Raw genomic sequence first — 18,328 nt, forward strand, 5'->3', positions numbered from 1 at the left:
GGCAGACCGGAAAGACCCATAGAAAGTGACGGGGGACACTCTCCTCCTCTATGTAGAACTCCACCACTCCCATTTAACCTGCTGAAAAATCTTGCACCAGGTTGTTTGGAAGGATGGGCTTAATAGGTCAAAAGGCCTTTTCTTGGGTCAGGATATATCATGACATTAGCGCCCATATTGGTTCCCCTGGCATAGATCCATGTAATGTAGATCCGATTGGAATTTCGAGCCAACCTCTATGCATTTCTCCAAACACACTAACACTTCAAACATCTCTATCTGATGCTGACTCAGTTATAAAAACCACACCCAAGTCTCAGGGAACTGCGGTGGTAAAAACATTGGTCCACTTTGGAGCTGGAAATATCGGCTTGATGCAGCATTTGATGTTATCTGCCAACAGCTAGCTTGGGCCTCAAGGCATTCACTAACGATAGAAAGTTGAAACATAGGAACAGCAGTCGGCCATTCAGCCCCTCGAGCCTGTTCCGCCATTCAGTTAGATCATGGCTGATCGGCTGATCTGTATCTTAACTCTTTCTACCCGCCTTGGTCCTGTAACCCTTAATACCCTTGCCTAACAAAAATCTAGCAATCTCAGTTTTGAAATTTTCAATTGACCCACAGCTGCAACAACTTTTTGGGGGAGAGAGTTCCAGATTTCCACTACCCTTTGTGTGAAGAAGTGCTTCCTGACATCACCCCTGAACGGCCTAGCTCTAATTTTAAGGTTGTGCCCCTTGGTTCTGGACTGCCCCCACCAGAGGAAATAGTTTCTCTCTCTCTACCCTATTAAATCCTTTCATCATCTTAAACACCTCAATTAGATCACCCCCTAATCAAGGGAATACAAGCCTAGTCTATGCAACCGGTCCTCATAATTTAACCCTTTTAGCCCCGGTATCATTCTGCTGATAGTTAAAAATGATCGCTCTCATTTTTAATCTGTGACTCAAAGGCAGCATTGCTAAAAGTGAGGAGCTACTTGTTTCTTAACATTTACACTTTGCTGCTTAATTTGCATCGATTGGCCAGGATCGGCCAAATTCACGAGCGAGAAGACACCCATGCAGGAATGAAATTGATCTGATTTAGAATAAGCAGTGCCTGTAATCAACTGCAGATTATTCCTTGATAAATCTGAAGTGATAACGTCAGAGTAGTTACTCCTTCAGTGCGAGAGGAGTCAAATCTAATGCTTCAGCACCAACAGCCACAGGCAGCATTGGTCCAAAGCGTGCTGACTGCAGTTCATTAGCGAAGGAATTGGGCTCCTTGGAATGATCCACAATGACCACGGCAGGATTTGAATTCATGAATTCTGAATTGCTAATCCAGGGCCGTGAACTCTCGGCTACTGTACTCGCAATATTCTGTTCTTTGTCACACAAGTGTTTTCAGATCCGAATAGCAAAACCCTCCACTGTAATAACACGTCAGATGATGCCTGTAATAGATCAAGGGCTACAGATGTAGACTGCGCAGTCTGAATGATTCAGGAAACATTGAAACAGGCCAGATAGTACTGGAGCGCGCCATTACATCTGTTCAGTTCAGGATTTCAGAGAACGTCTGGTTTCCAGTGGCTGCCATACTGTCCTGATGTCCAGGGCTGTTGGCAGCAGATGTCACTTTTCCACCAATGCTACCCCCACCTCGTGCACCAACTGGCCATGTATTTTAGGGGATCCAACAGCGTTCTCCGCCCCTCCAACAATAATGTTGAATTTTTTACATTATAAATTGCGCATTCTGATTAATTTTAAACACTCTTTGCTTCACAATATATAGATTTGTAATCTGAAAAAAAGGAAGAATAAGCAAAGTTTTGGTCTTCAGCAGACCAGCCAGACCATCGCTTCCTCAAATGCTCCCTCAATTCCCCGTCCCCTTTACAGAGACTCTCTCCTCCTCTGTTTAGGACTCCACCAGCCCTATTTAACCTGCTCAGTCAAAGTGCTTGCACCAGGTTGTTTGGATGGATAGACTTCATAGGGCCAATAGGCCTTTCCCTGGGTGTATGTTAGCCGTGGCCCAGTGGCAGCACTCTCGACTGTGAGTCCTGAGAGTTGTGGGTTCGAGCCTCACTCCAGAGACTTGAGCACATAGTACTGTACTGAAGTGCTGCACTGTCAGAGATGCCGTCTTTTGGATTAGATGTTAACCCGAGGGCCAGTATGCCCTCTCTCATAGACGCAGAAGATCTCAAGGCACTATTTGAAGAGCAGGGGCGTTCTCCCTGGCACATATTTTATCCTTCAACCAACACATAAAAAATACCCAGATAATCTGGTCATTTATTTCCTTGCTGTTTGTGGGAGCTTGCTGTGCGCAAATTGGCTGCCACATTTCCTACATTACCAGAGTGACTACACTTCAAAAGTACTTCATTGGCTGTAAAGTGCTTTAGAACATCCCAAGATTGTTAAAAACGTTATGTAAATCCAAATTATCTTTTCCCTTTTCATGGTGAGTCCCTGATGTGTTGCTTCCTACAACAATGAGCGGCGATTTGCGTTGAAGTCTGCGATCTTCCCTACTCCGTCGAGCCACTGTGGGGATGTGGTGGGAGGATGTCACACACTTCACCACAGGGCGGGGGAATTAAAATCAGAGTCCCTTGCACTCCTTAAATTTAAGTTCAACGTGGGTAAAGAGAGCGAGTTGCCTGCTCGCATTCTCAGCTGGGGTGTAGTCAGGCAAACTGGGAAGACCCAAAGAAAGTGACGGGGGACACTCTCCTCCTCTATGTAGAACTCCACCGCTCCCAGTTAACCTGCTCAAAGATCTTGCACCAGGTTGTTTGGAAGGATGGGCTTAATAGGTCAAAAGACAACAGCGCCCCTATAGGCTCTGCTGGCATAGATCCACATAAAGTAGATCCGATTGGATTTTCGAGCCAGCCTATATCCCTTCTTCTTCTTAGGCAGCCCCTCGGAACCGAGGATGACTTGCTTCCACACTAAAAATTAGTTTGCAGGGGACTGATGAGTCCAGTGCGGGACCTACCGTCTCTGTCACAGGTGGGGCAGACGGTGGTTGAAGGGGCAGGTGGGTGGGGTGCTTGGGTTGACGTGCGCTCCTTGCGCTGCCTGTGCTTGGCTTCCGCTTGCTCCTGGCGAAGAGAATCGAGGTGTTTGGCGCCTTCCCAGATGCTCCTCCTCCACTTTGTGCGGTCTTGGGCCAGGGATTCCCAAGTGTCAGTGGGGATGTTGCACTTTTTCAAGGAAGCTCGGAGGGTGTCCTTGAAGCGTTTCCTCTGCCCACCTGCGGCTCTCCTGCCGTGTCGGAGCTTCGAGTAGAACGCTTGTTTTGGGAGTCTTGTATCGGGCATGTGGACGATGTGGCCTGTCCAGCGGAGCATTATATGCATTTCTACAAACACACTAACGCTTCGTTGCTCTGTCTGATGCTGACTCGGTTGTTGACCTATAGCATAGGTTTGTTTTTGCCATTATTTCCTGAGGGACAGTGTAAGGTTTCGCAAGAATTTTGAAAATTTCTACAGCTCCGAAGACTATTTTTTTGATTAAAGAAAGCCTGGGTGGAATACCTTAAAAATCCAGGGCATCAAAAAATGGCTGTCAGACCTCGTGGCAGGAGACAAAAGACAGCCTGCTTGTGTGTCTGCAAAGGATTTGAAAAAAAAACACCAGCCTGTGCGAAATGCATGAAGTACTTGAAACTGTCAATCAACTGCAGTTTAGGAAGTTTCAAACCGCAGGACAAAGGGGTTGTTTGTTTACAGAACTCTCTACAATGTTGACACAAAGGCTTAAGTACTTAAAGCTGTGAATCAATTGCGGTTGGACTGACCACAGACAATGGGTTTGTTTACAAACCACTTAGTGCTATTGACTATTCATTTGTCCAGCACGTGAGATATCGATAGGACATTTTAAACTGGGCACATACCAGTTTAAACGAATGGGGAATACATTCAAACCCATCACAGTCAATGGGGACAGATCGATTCCCTTTTGTACAGCCCAGATACATCCGGATTTGGGCGCGAAGATTATGGCTCCCAATGGGTATAAAATAGCCTCTCAGGAAGCCGTCTCTCTCTCTCTCTGCCGCCTCGCCTCCATGCTCTGCCTGCAAGAAGAACAACTCAGGAGCCCACCCAAAGGAGTGGAGTACCAGCAGTTACTTTTGAATTACTGGGGTATCTCCACTTCGGGGCGGTGAAGAATCTAAGACCGCAAGCGCACAGAGCAGGCGTTCACTGGTGAGCATAGATTTTTCTGGCCCATAACAAGGCAACCTAGATAGGTATTAGGGGTGGGAATTAAGGGGAATTTTTGTTAAATTGTAATTTTAGTCAATTTTCCCTCGATGTGTCTGTTTTCTCCTCCCCTATTAAGTTAAAGTGTGCTGCATTAAGTAAAAGTCTGCTGCATTAAGTAAAAGTCTGCTGTACTAAGCAAAGGTGTGCTGTAGTAAGCAAAGGTGTGCTGCATTAAGTAAATGTGTGCTGCATTAAGTTAAAGTGTGCTGTAGTAAGCAAAAGAGTGTTGTATTAAGCAAAAGAGTGCTGTATTGAGTAAAAGTGTGCTGTATTAAGTAAAAGTCTGCTGTATTAAGCAAAAAGGTCTGCTGTAGTAAGCAAAGGTATACTGTATTAAGTAAAAGTGCTGTATTAAGCATAAGAACATAAGAAATAGGAGCAGGAGTAGGCCATACGGCCCTTTGGGCCTGCTTCGCCATTAAATAGGATCATGGCTGATCTGAATCTAGACTCACGTCCACTTCCCTGCCCTCTCCCCGTAACTCCTAATTCCCTTATCTGCTAGGAAAATGTCTATCTCCATTTTAAATGTATTTAATGTTGCAGCTTCCACAGCTCTCTGGGGTAGCAAATTCCATAGATTTACTACCCTCTGAGTGAAGAAGTTTCTCCTCATCTCAGTTTTGAAAGGGCAGCCCCTTATTCTAAGATTATGCCCCCTAGTTCTAGTCTCACGCATCAGTGGAAACATCCTCACCGCATCCACCCGATCAAGCCCCCTCACAATCTTATATGTTTCGATAAGATCGCCTCTCATTCTTCTGAACTCCAATGAGTAGAGTCCCAACCTACTCAACCTTTCCTCATACGTCAACCCCCTCATCTCTGGAATCAACCGAGTGAACCTTCTCTGAACCGCCTCGCGAGCAAGTATATCTTTTCTTAAATATGGAAACCAAAACTGCATGCAATATTCCAGGTGTGGCCTCACCAATACCCTGTATAACTGCAGCAAGACTTCCCTGTTTTTATACTCCACCCCCCTTGCAATAAAAACCAAGATTCCATTGGCCTTCCTGATCACCTGCTGCACCTGCATACTAACTTTTTGTGTTTCATGCACAAGGACCCCAGGTCCCTTTGTACTGTAGCACTTTGCAGTTTCTCTCCATTTAGATAATAACTTGCTCTTTGATTTTTTCTGCCAAAGTGCATAACCTCACACTTTCCAACATTATATAGCATCTGCCAAATCTCTGCCCACTCACTTAGCCTGTCTATGTCCTTTTGCAGGTTTTTTATGTCCTCCTCACTCACTGCTTTCCCTCCCATCTTTGTATCATCGGCAAACTTGGATATGTTGCACTCGGTCCCTTCCTCCAAATCGTTAACATAGATTGTAAAGAGTTGGGGTCCCAGCACTGACCCCTGCGGAACACCACTAGTTACTGATTGCCAGCCCGAGAACAAACCATTTATCCCAACTCTTTGTTTTCTGTTAGATAGCCAATCTTCCACCCATGCCAGTATATTACCCCCAATCCCGTGATTTTTTATCTTGATCAGTAACCTTTTGTGTGGAACCTTGTCAAATGCCTTTTGGAAGTCCAAATACACTACATCCACTTTTATTGATTATTTTCAATTTATTTCAATAAATACTGGTCTTCTTTGCACCCAACCACGAGTCTCGTTTTGTCTACATCGCTACTGAATAAGTCTGGCGGTCAGAACCAGAAAAGGGGAGCGATTCGAAACCGCACGGGGCTCTGGAGCAGCTCGGATACTCTGACTGGCCAGAGACAATAACCCCAGTATACCCCCCATCCCCTTAATTTCTACAACAGCTACTGCTCTAACCCATAGGGCTCGCTCCAAAATTCCAGACGAGAGTCCACAAGAATTTTTTTTTTAAACTGTACAAATGCCGAGCAGTCCATCACCCTCTGAAGAAAGGGTTAATGGTTTAGGTGAACTGGATCTTTTGATCAAGACCAGCTGGAGGGAGGGCACGGCTCCAACAGTGGCCTGCTGGCTGGGAAGGTGCAGAATTACCAGGAAAGTCCAAGGAGTTGCGTCCAAGGCTTCATCTTAAACAGAGAGATCTGCTTGACAGAGCTGGAGATTAATCCATTATGTGAAGGGTAAATCCATACTACGCATGGGGATGCTTCCTTGCATAGAAAATCATAAAAGGTGAGTCAGATGATTGATGCAACTTTAACTGCTATATTATTTCATTTCTATTGATCAGACTCGGGGGCACCGAGTAAAGTGGCACACCTGGAGAATATTAATCAGGATTAACCCACTCAGGGCTCCGAAAGCCCTTCTCCGTGGTGCTGAATCAAAATATAAGGAGATGGCAAACCTTTAACATTTTGGGCAAATCTACTTTCAGAACGGCATGAACAAGACAATTTTTCATTCAAATTTTATGATAAAACTTCCCATGGCATTGCACACTGGGAGTCAACATCAAGTGCAGTTTTGAGGTGAAGCGGGTTTAGAATAATTGGACCAGGGCCGTAAAGATAATTCAGTCCCCATTGTAAAGCCATATGTTGTGTCTATATTTTTATGCATTACTTTGATTTGATATTTTAAAAATAAAATAGAAAAACTTGAGAAGCCGAGAAGTACAGTTGGTTGGAACATAGGAGGAGTTTCTCTGCAATATGGGCTGAGGAGATGCAAAACTGAGGTGCTTATAGCCTCCTCTATCGTGCAAGGATGTAATTACAGTGTGACAAGTTTAGGTAGGCACTTTCCATTTTAAATATGGACATAGTTTATGTACTTCTGATATTACATGCCTCTTGGTCAAAGGGCCACTTGATCAGCACCCCATCCACCACCTTAAACATTTCCTCCCTCCACCACCAGCGCACCGTGGCTGCAATGAGTACCATCTACAAGATGCACTGCAGCAACTCGCCAAGGCTTCTTCGGCAGCACCTCCCAAACCCGTGACCTCTACCGCCTAGAAGGACAAGGGCAGCAGGCGCATGGGAACACCACCACCTCCAAGTTCTCCTCCAAGTCACATACAATCCTGACTTGGAAATATATCGCCGTTCCTTCATCGTCGCTGGGTCAAAATCCTGGAACTCCCTACCTAACAGCACTGTGGGAGTACCTTCACCACACGGACTGCAGCGGTTCAAGAAGGCGGCTCACCGCCACCTTCTCAAGGGCAATTAGAGATGGGCAATAAATGCTGGCCTTGCCAGCGATGGCCACAATCCGTGAATGAATAAATAAAAAGAATCTATTAAAAAAATATTTAAATATAAAATACTTCTCTTTGGGGATCCAGGTCTCTTGACTGGCATGGACCCCACTGAGGGGCCCACAATCCCCCCTTCCAGAGGCTAGGTTCGTTACACATCCTCCAAAGATATGCTGGGTCCAGACTGAGCCCAAGGAGCAGGAATACCCCTTGTAGGGGTCCCTGGCTTCGCCCCCTTGCCTTCATTTGCCTCAATGGTTGGATGGAGGTTCTGCCTCTTAAAGGGAAAACAAGAAACTCCCAGAAACAGCGGAGACCAGGTGTCCACCATTTTCTAAGGAGTTGGGCCAATCTCTTGCTGGAGTTAAAGTGGGAGAGTGGCAGAACCCCTGAGGAATTTCGAAACCATAATTTCTACAAGGTCTGCTACTCATAGTATATATAGGTTCTTCAACTCGTTGTAATATATGCAGTGTCTGACATTCGCTGTGATATACATACAGCAACAACAACAACTTGTATTTATACAACGCCTTTAACATAGTAAAACGTCCCAAGGCACTTCACAGGAGTAATATAGGACAAATAATTTGACACCGAGCCACGTAAGAAGGAATTGGGGCAGATGACCAAAAGCTTGGTCAAAGAGGTAGGTTTTAAGGAGCATCTTAAAGGAGGAAAGAGAGGTAGAGAGGCAGGGAATTCCAGAGCTTAGGGCCTAGGCAACAGAAGGCACGGCCACCAATGGTTGAGTGATTATAATCAGGGACACTCAAGAGGGCAGAATTAGAGGAGTGCAGATATCTCGGGGGGTTGTGGGGCTGGAGGAGATTACAGAGATAGGGAGAGGCGAGGCCATGGAGGGATTTGAAAACAAGGCTGAGAATTTTGAAATCGAGGCGTTGCTTAACCAGGAGCCAATGTAGGTCAGCGAGCACAGGGGTGATGGGCTAACGGAACTTGGTGCGAGTTAGGACACCGGCAGCCGAGTTTTGGATGACCTCAAGTTTACGTAGGGTAAAGCGTGCGAGGTCAGCCAGGATTGCGTTGGACTAGTCAAGTCTAGAGGTAACAATGGCATGGATGAGGGTTTCAGCAGCGGATGAGCTGAGGCAGGGGCGGAGACGGGCGATGTTACGGAGGTGGAAATAGGCGGTCTTTGTTACGCTGCGGATATGTGGTCGGAAGCTCATTTCAGGGTCAATATGACACCAAGGTTGTGAACAGTGTGACTCAGCCTCAGATAGATGTTAGGGAGAGGGATGGAGTCAGTGGCTAGGGAACGGAGTTTGTGGCAGGGACGGAAAAGAATGGCTTCGGTCTTCCCAATATTTAATTGGAGAAAATTTCTGCTCATCCAGAACTGGATATCGGACAAGCAGTCTGACAATTTAGAGACCGTGGAGGGGTCGAGAGAAGAGGTAGTGAGGTAGAGCTGGGTGTCGTCAGCGTACATGTGGAAACTGATGCTGTGTTTTCGGATGATGTTGCCAAGGGGCAACATGTAGAAATAGGAGGGGGCCAAGGATAGATCCTTGGGGGACACCAGAGGTAACGATGCGGGAGCAGGAAGAGAAGTCGTTGCAGGTGATTCTCTGGCTACGATTAGATAGATAAGAATGGAACCAGGCGAGTGCAGTCCCACCCAGCTGGACGATGGTGGAGAGGCATTGGAGGAGGATGGAGTAGTCAACCGTGTCAAAGGCTGCAGACAAGTCAAGAAGGATAAGGGAGGATAGTTTACCTTCGTCACAATCACAAAGGATGTAATTTGTGACTTTGATGAAAGCCCTTTCGGTACTGTGGCAGGGGCGGAAACTGGATTGGAGGGATTCAAACATGGAATTGCGGGAAAGAATAGAATACATACGCACACATACATATACATTCACAGACATTCTCTATTCACCCTAATATATGCAGGGTCTGCTGTGTTGGAGGAAAATTTAAAATGGCACCGTAGTGCCTGCTGAAATACTTGACATTTATTGACATTTTGCAGACACTGGCATAACAGACAGCTGACTTGATCTGCTTGCACCAACTTGTGATATCACTTGTACAGATGTAAGACAGGAACGGCTAGTCAACTGTTGGGGTAAAACTGTAAGAGCGAAAAATTATGTTTAGGAAGAACAAGGGAGGTAAAGGGTGTTTAAGGGCGGGGTTATGCAACTGGCAGGACATAGGTATCACTGTGAGAATAGGGTTGTGAAATACCAACCTGTCACATGAAAGAAGCTAGCTAACAGTAATATAATTAAGTTGTTTGTGAAAGAAGCTAGCTAACGGTATAATAATATAATTAACTTGTTTTTGACAGAATGTGATTAAGGGTTGCTAAGGTATCGGATTGGCCAAAGTTGAAGGATGCTAAAGTACCAGATTGGCCAAGGAATTAATGTAATAACTGCCGATATGGTACCTTTCCTGTCTTTAAACTGTATAAAAGAAGCTCGGCTACTATTGTAAAACCGAGAAGCTGGCAGCTGAGACCGCGGGGTCTACTGTTCTTCTTCTCCCAGAGCGCTCTGTACATTAAACTGTGCATTTTTACTTCTCTCAAACTATTTGGTTGTGTGAGTTTATTCACATAAGTCTAAGTTGGGTAATGCGTCAACCTCATATATTACTTGGCCTGCTCAGGCTCCAATTAGACCCTAACAAATTGGCATAGTCGGCAGGATCAGCTCGGAGGGCGCCGGAGCACCCAGAGGTGATCTCGGGCGAGTAGTCAAATTTTTGACCGTCCATCAATTAGCGACGCTAGACGGATGACACCGGAGCACCGACTGATCAAAACAACAAGAAAGGGGTTTGACGAGAGGTGAGAATTCACAGTTAACCGAAAGTTTGTGGTATTCTTTGTTTGTTTGTATCTCGTAGGGCATTTATAAGGATCATAAGGTAAAACTCATAGACGTCGCTTACTACCTTCGGGGTTGGACCGGCAGAAGGTCCCGGGGAACCACCGATACATAGGCTGCACGTACGCTCGCTTCTCTTCGTGAGGAGGACGTACCTCTGACAACACAGGGTAAGGAAAGGATTTATAAGATGACAGGTAAGGGTCAAACATGGGGGCCTTCGGGCTCCCTTAGTAATCAGTATATGGCTGATAGGAGAACCCTAATAAAAAAAAATGCGGAGAGATGGATGGGATACGAGTCAGACATTGGTAGCACAAAGAGAATGGTGGGAAAAGGAGAAAAAGGACAAGACTAAAAAGGCAGGAATACTCTTGGTCCACCAATTGATTGGCTTACAAGAAGCCATTGAAAAATGTAAGATTGGAATAAAAGAAAGAGATAGTAAGTTAGAAGCCAAAGACGTCAAAATTAGGGAACTAGAGAAGAAACTCGAGTATTTAGAATCAAGTAAAAATACGTATGGAATGATGCCAGTATTGGGAGATATGGGAGAACCCGTCCCACCCTATGAAGAAAAAACAGCTGCCACGGCCCCAAGTACGGGGGAAGAGGCAGGAATTGAAACATTTGCCATGGTCCCTGTGGCACGGGGAGGCACGATAGCCGCCCCCTCTGCAAAATGGACACCATTCACGCCAGGTGATAGACAACAGATAATGCAATTTTTGGGATCATTAAAACCCCGTAGCAATAATAGAGAGTTCTGGAAAAACTTAGAACGAACATGGCAAAGTCACCAATTACATACTAGAGATGTACATCAATTAGTGAGAGCAGCCTGTCCCGCGGACAGATGGAGACTTATGGGGCAGGGAGCCGCACCACCTACCCAATTTAGGGATGGCCAGTGGGCACTTCAATTGCCTCACATTACTGAAGTAAATGCATTGCAGGCAATTTTTATACCATTTAAGGCAGAAGTACAAAGGGTGTTGGGGGCAGCACAGACAAACTGGAATAAAATCACAGCTTGTAGACAACAAAAAGGAGAAGGGTCTTCTGAATTTGGTGAACGATTGTTTACGATATACGAAGAGAGTTTGGGCCAAATTAACCCCTAAATGGAAGACCCTGCCTTTGTACAATTATTTAAAGATGGGTTGACAACCAAACACCAAAGGATCCTAAAAATGGGAGTTGTAGCTGCTAGTACCAATGATGCAGTTGTCCAATGGGCATGCTCTGTAGATGCCCTGGAGGCCCAACAATCCCACGCAGTCCGTATCAAGCAAGAAAAGGTAGCAGCCGTACAAGGAAACGGCCAGGAAGCATGACCCAAAACGAAGGGAAATTGTCACAATTGTGGGAAACAAGGACACTTTGCTAAAGAATGTAGAGCCCCGCGACAGGAATGCTCATTTTGTAAAAAGAGAGGTCACATATGGGAAAAATGTTATAGTAGATTAAATCAAGAACAGGGAAAAATGACCAGTGATGAATACCGAGAACTCCAAGCCTTTAGGGATGCTCGGGACAGAGGACACTGACATGCAGCGGCCCCCGTAATTAAAGATAAGGGAGATAGTAGAATTTATGTGTCCACACTAGTAGGGGGCCAACAGTGTAACATGCTAGTGGACACTGGCGCATCTATGTCTATAACCGATTTACCTTTACCCATCACAAAAACTAAAATTTATTTGACCGGATTAGGGGGAACAAAGACCCCCGCCTTTTTAAGTACAGTGCAAGTGGTCGAATTAGATGGCCATTTGATCCCGATGAGATTTTATGTGTGTAAAAATAATGAAGGAACTATAATGGGAAATGACCTTATGAGGGAATATAAAATCCTGATTGACTGTCATAAAGGAAAATTGATCTGGCCTAGACAGAATGGAAGTAAAACTGAAGTAAACCAATATGCTGCAAATTGCACTAAAATAGCAACTGCTAAACCTCTTTTCCGGGATTGGAAATTAGAAACTGGTAATTTTGGAACAATATGTAATGCCGTAAAAGGCGTATGGGCAGAGGATAAATTAGATACCGGAAAAGTAAGAATGGAACCAATTAAAATCCCTGGACCAGAGCATAAACCGCATAGACAATGCCCAATAAAACCCGAAGCTAAGAAAGCAATTACGGAAATAATTAAAACATTGGAAGAACAGGGAGTAGTGCGTAAAACGGAAAGCACAACCAATTCCCCTACCTGGCCGGTAGGAAAACCCGACGGAACTTGGAGATTAACTATTGACTATACCGCTTTAAATAAAGTAACACCAAAGTTACATCCTATTGTAGCAAGTCCAGCGACAATATTAAATGGGTAAAGCGCAGAACATAAAGTTTTCACGGTATTAGATATTGCAAATGGATTCTGGTCATTACCTTTGGACCCAGGATCCCAGGAGAAATTTGCGTTCACTATAGGAGATACGCAATACACATGGACCCGCTTGCCACAAGGGTTCCATAACAGTCCGGCTATATTCCATAGAGTCATGCAGTCTCTACTGGAGACAGTTGACCTCCCGAAGGGAAGTACTATTCCACAATATGTGGATGACCTCCTCATTGCTTCAGAGAAGGAGGAAGACCACAATTGTGCACTCTATTTGGTGTTACGAGCACTAAATAGTAAAGGGTTTAAAGTGAACCCCAAAAAAGCGCAAGTTGGGAAATCAGAAGTAACCTATTTGGGCCATAAAATTTCGCAAGGAACTAAAACAATGCCAGAAGATAGAAAAGCGGCTATACGGGCTATGCCCAGACCCAGTACAGTTAGAGGAGTTAGGAAAGTATTGGACTCTTTAACTATAGTAGGAACTTCATCCCCAACTTTGCTAAAATAGCGGAGCCAATACAAAGATTAGTAAAAGGAGGGAACGCGGCCCTCGATCAGATAGGATGGGGATCGGAACAAGAAAATGCGTATACCGAACTAAAAACTGCCTTAACATTAGCTCCAGGATTAGGATTACCCAATATAGGTAAGCCATTTCACATCTATTGTGAAAATGAAGGAGGCTTCTACGCTGCGGTAGTCACTCAAGACCACGGGGGTGATAATAGACCGGTAGCCTATTATTCCACACGATGATGTCCGGCAGCAGCCGGACTTTCTCGGTGTGTAGCTGCCCTGGATTGTGCAGCATGGGCGGTAAAGGTTAGTGAGCCCATCGTAATGACAGGAGAAATTATCCTCCATACCAAACACACCTTGGTAGAAATGTTAAATACCGGAAGATTAAGGTCAGTTTCAAATATGAGGAGGGCAAGATGGGAAGCCGTATTAGTACCAACGGATAAATCAGTACGAATAATTCGGGACACCGGAGTTAACCCAGCCGCAGGAATGTTAAACAAAGGAGAACCACATAAGTGTGGGGATATAGATGAGGAAGCTGAGGAAAGTTGGATTAAGGAAGAAGCTTTGGAACAGACAGAAGAGGTCTTCTATGTAGATGGATCCCGCAAATATATTAACGGCTTACCTAGAACAGGCTGGGCAATAGTGGACAATACTCTTAAAACAGTAAAATCCGGGCGATTAGACGGAGGACTATCCGCACAAGTTGTGGAGATAGTCGCCCTAACCAAAGCCCTTGAATTAGCAGAAGGAAAAACTGTCAATATTTATACAGATAGCCGGTACGCCTTTGGGGTAGCACACGACTATATGACAGCCTGGGGAAGACGTGGATTTGTAACCACTACTGGGGAACCTATTAAACATCAACAACGAATAAGAGCCTTATTAGATGCGGCGGCAAAACCAAGTAAGGTAGCTGTTATAAAAATAAAGGCACACCAGAAGGCCCCAGAACAGGGTAACCCTGACTGGCTAAATCAACAGGGTAATCAGGCGGCCGATTTGGTGGCCAAGGCAGCTCTAGAATTAGAGGAAGAGGAAGACAGTTATCCTGTAGGGAGCGTACAAATGGAAGAAATTGAAATACAGAAATTGCAGAAAGATACCTCGCCAGTAGAAAAGGATGAATGGAAACAGAAAGGGGCAGTACAAGGATCAGATGGAATCTGGAGGAAGGATACTAAAGTATTAGCACCAGAGTGTGTAAGGTTAACGTTACTGGATCTGCATCATGGCCTGATGCATTCAGGACGAGATGCCATGCAGGAAGCTCTCTCAAGAGATTGGTGGTGGCCTGGAATGGGAAGAGATATAGCAAAACACTGTCACCGGTGTGTGACGTGTGCACAATATAATCCAGGCAGGCCTGTAAAAATTAGAATGGCACATCAGCCTCGACCTAGGGGACCTTGGGAACACTTACAAATTGACTTTACTGGCCCCCTGCCATCATCACATGGAAAAAGATATTGTTTAGTAATAATTGATCAGTTTACAAGGTGGGTAGAGGCTTTTCCTACCCGAAATTGTACCGCATTAACAGTTGCGCGTCTTTTGGCAGAAGAAGTTATCCCAAGGTGGGGAGTACCATTGCAAATAGATTCTGATCAAGGAACGCACTTTACTGGAACAGTGGTAAAAACCATTTGCAAATTGATGGGAATCAAACAGAAATTCCACATACCCTACCACCCCGAAAGCTCCGGGATGGTAGAGAGAATGAACAGAACTTTGAAATTAGCTCTGGCCAAAGCTATAGCCGAAACTGGAAAAACATGGGTGGAGGTGTTACCCATAATATTAATGAAGTTGAGAGCAACTTCCAATCGTACCACTGGACTAACCCCTTATGAATTAATGACAGGACGAGCAATGCAATTACCAGAAGGCATTATAACAGGTGGAGCAGATGTGGGGCCCTTAAAAGGCAGGCTAAAACGATATGTGTTGGAACTAAGTAACCAACTAAAAGAAATGAGGGCGGGGGTTAGGAACCGTCAACAGGAAAGGGACGAGGAGCTGAAATTACAAATGCTCCCCAAGGTTCCACCCGCTGGATCTAAGGTAATGTTAAAAAACTTACCTGGAAAACCGGGATTTGCCCCAAAATGGTATGGACCCTATGAGGTTATAATCAGTGGAGACACCTGTGCCTGTCTGGACATAAGGGGTGTAGGAAAGTGGAAACATTGGACCCAATTAAAAGTCTACCCATAAATTGTTCCCGAGAGAAAAAAAAACATGTAATTTAAACCTACAGATTGAATACTGCAAGCAAAAGGTGACAGCCCCAAAACAACATGAGGCTGTTAAGTGTTTTATGTATAGTTGTGTTAATTGGTATTGTCACGGAAGGTATACTTAACTCCCACAAGAAAAGGGAGCTGCATGTAAATACGTTTTTATATATGTCATATAAGTATGCCAAACTGAGTGGGATAGATGCCTGTTGGGTATGTAGCCATACTCCCACTCATGCGAAAGGAGGGATACCCTTGCGACCAATACCCTTGAACCTCACAGATATGGCAGAATGGATAATTAATAAAAATCATACGAAACAGAAAAATACCACCTTATCCACCTTCGGAAAAACATGGGAACAGAAATGGACTAGCCTAAGGAATGAGTTCCGGGGGGGAGGATATGCGTTAGAAAATTTTAAAGAATGGTATAAGCCAACATATGATTATACGAAAGAACCCCCCTTTTTAGTCCTTACCAATAGGTCAGGAAAGGGCCAGCCGATCGGGGAGATATGTTGGGAGCGCGGTACAGAACAGACTGAAGGGATCAGAATTGATGTGGGGAAAAGTCATTGCATACAAAATTTTACCACATATAATGCAGGAAATTCCATGGAAAGCTGGTGGTTCAATACTACCAATTTGATGAATTTGACCAATAATAAACCATGGAATGGGACCAGGTGAACAGATACTGACAACCAGATGGGTTTTACCGTCTTCCACGCCAACATAAACCCCGAACAACCGGGACAGATAATGACAGCCTATAATGGGACATACTTCATATGCGGTCATAGAGCATACCCCTGGCTACCAGAGAATTGGGCAGGATCATGCTATTTGGGGTATGTAGTACCATACGTACATAGAAACATAGAAACATAGAAGATAGGAGCAGGAGTAGGCCACTCGGCTCTTCGAGCCTGCTCCGCCATTCAACGAGGTCATGGCTGATCATCCAAACCCTAGCACCCGGTCCCTACACCGACAGCCATCCCACACAAGCCCTATCCCCGTAACCCCATGTATTTAATCCCCCCTAACACTAAGGGCCAATTTTTTATCATGGCCAATCAACCTAACCCGCACATCTTTGGACTGTGGGAGGAAACCGGAGCACCCGGAGAAAACCACACCACATAAAGGAATTGAAAGACCACCACAAGCATAGTCGTACTAAAAGAGAACTTCCCACCTGGCAGGTGGTACTAGGAGCTATGTTCCCCACGGCTGGAATAGTGTTTACTTCTCAAGAAATATGGTTATTGGCAACCATAATTGAGGGAGCAGCCAATGACATGGCTGAATCCCTGAGAGAGATGAGTGCTGAAATGGTAGCCCTAAGAACTGTTGCCCTACAAAATAGAATGGCACTAGATTACCTACTAGCTGCACAGGGAGGTACATGTGCCATGATCGGAGCAGAATGCTGTACATATATCCAAGATAGTTCTGAAAATATTACCAACCTAGCAGACCATATTCAAAAACAAGTAGCTTTGCTCCATCAATCCAATATTGGAGGCGGATGGTTTGATTGGTTACTGGGAGGATCAGGCTGGGGTGCTTGGCTAATGCAAATGATATTGATCATAGTTGTGATATGTATACTGCTGTGCTGTGCATTGAGTATCATTAAAATGTGCTGTCAAACTGCTGTGAAAGCTGTGCTGCCAGTAGCTTCTGTCGAAGAATACACCGACCTCCTGCCCAGAAATACGGGTGAAGAAGAAGAAACGTATGATGACGTGGCCGGAACGGCCGGTTCTCACGAGATGAGTCAGTGGTTGTAAACCAACCCTGTGAAGAAACGAAGAACGATGGTCATCTGGGAGCAAGAGGATCGTGCTCCAGGACCAAAAGGGGGGGCTGTTGGAGGACAATTTAAAATGGCACCGTAGTGCCTGCTGAAATACTTGACATTTATTGACATTTTGCAGACACTGGCATAACAGACAGCTGACTTGATCTGCTTGCACCAACTTGTGATATCACTTGTACAGATGTAAGACAGGAACGGCTAGTCAACTGTTGGGGTAAAACTGTAAGAGCGAAAAATTATGTTTAGGAAGAACAAGGGAGGTAAAGGGTGTTTAAGGGTGGGGTTATGCAACTGGCAGGACATAGGTATCACTGTGAGAATAGGGTTGCGAAATACCAACATGTCACATGAAAGAAGCTAGCTAACAGTAATATAATTAAGTTGTTTGTGAAAGAAGCTAGCTAACGGTATAATAATATAATTAACTTGTTTTTGACAGAATGTGATTAAGGGTTGCTAAGGTATCGGATTGGCCAAAGTTGAAGGATGCTAAAGTACCAGATTGGCCAAGGAATTAATGTAATAGCTGCTGATATGGTACCTTTCCTGTTTTTAAACTGTATAAAAGAAGCTCGGCTACTATTGTAAAACCGAGAAGCTGGCAGCTGAGACCGCGGGGTCTACTGTTCTTCTTCTCCCAGAGCGCTCTGTACATTAAACTGTGCCTTTTTACTTCTCTCAAACTATTTGGTTGTGTGAGTTTATTCACATAAGGGCAGCACGGTGGCATAGTGGTTAGCACTGTTGCCTCACAGCGCCAGAGACCCGGGTTCGAATCCGGCCTCGGGCGACTGTCTGTGTGGAGTTTGCACATTCTCCCCGTGTTTGCGTGGGTTTCCTCCGGGTGCTCCGGTTTCCTCCCACAGTCCAAAGATGTGCGGGTTAGGTTGATTGGCTATGATAAATTGACCCTTAGTGTTAGGGGGATTAAATACGTGGGGTTACGGGGATAGGGTGGGATATGTGTTGGTGTAGGGGTTACGGGGATCGGGTGGGATACGTGTCGGTGCAGGCTCGATGGGCCGAAATGGCCTCTATCTGCACTG

General features: G+C 45.0%; 1 protein-coding gene across 3 annotated transcripts in view; it reads right to left on the reverse strand.

Moving 5' to 3' along the window:
* syndig1l (synapse differentiation inducing 1-like) overlaps positions 1 to 18,328 on the reverse strand; it is a 175,623-nt gene that overhangs the window by 105,209 nt on the left and 52,086 nt on the right. The gene's annotated exons all lie outside the window — the stretch shown is intronic.

Source organism: Somniosus microcephalus, chromosome 12 (assembly GCF_052327205.1).
Source record: "Somniosus microcephalus isolate GS21.2 chromosome 12, FLI_Smic_1.0, whole genome shotgun sequence".
NCBI classification, from domain to species: Eukaryota; Metazoa; Chordata; class Chondrichthyes; order Squaliformes; family Somniosidae; genus Somniosus; species Somniosus microcephalus.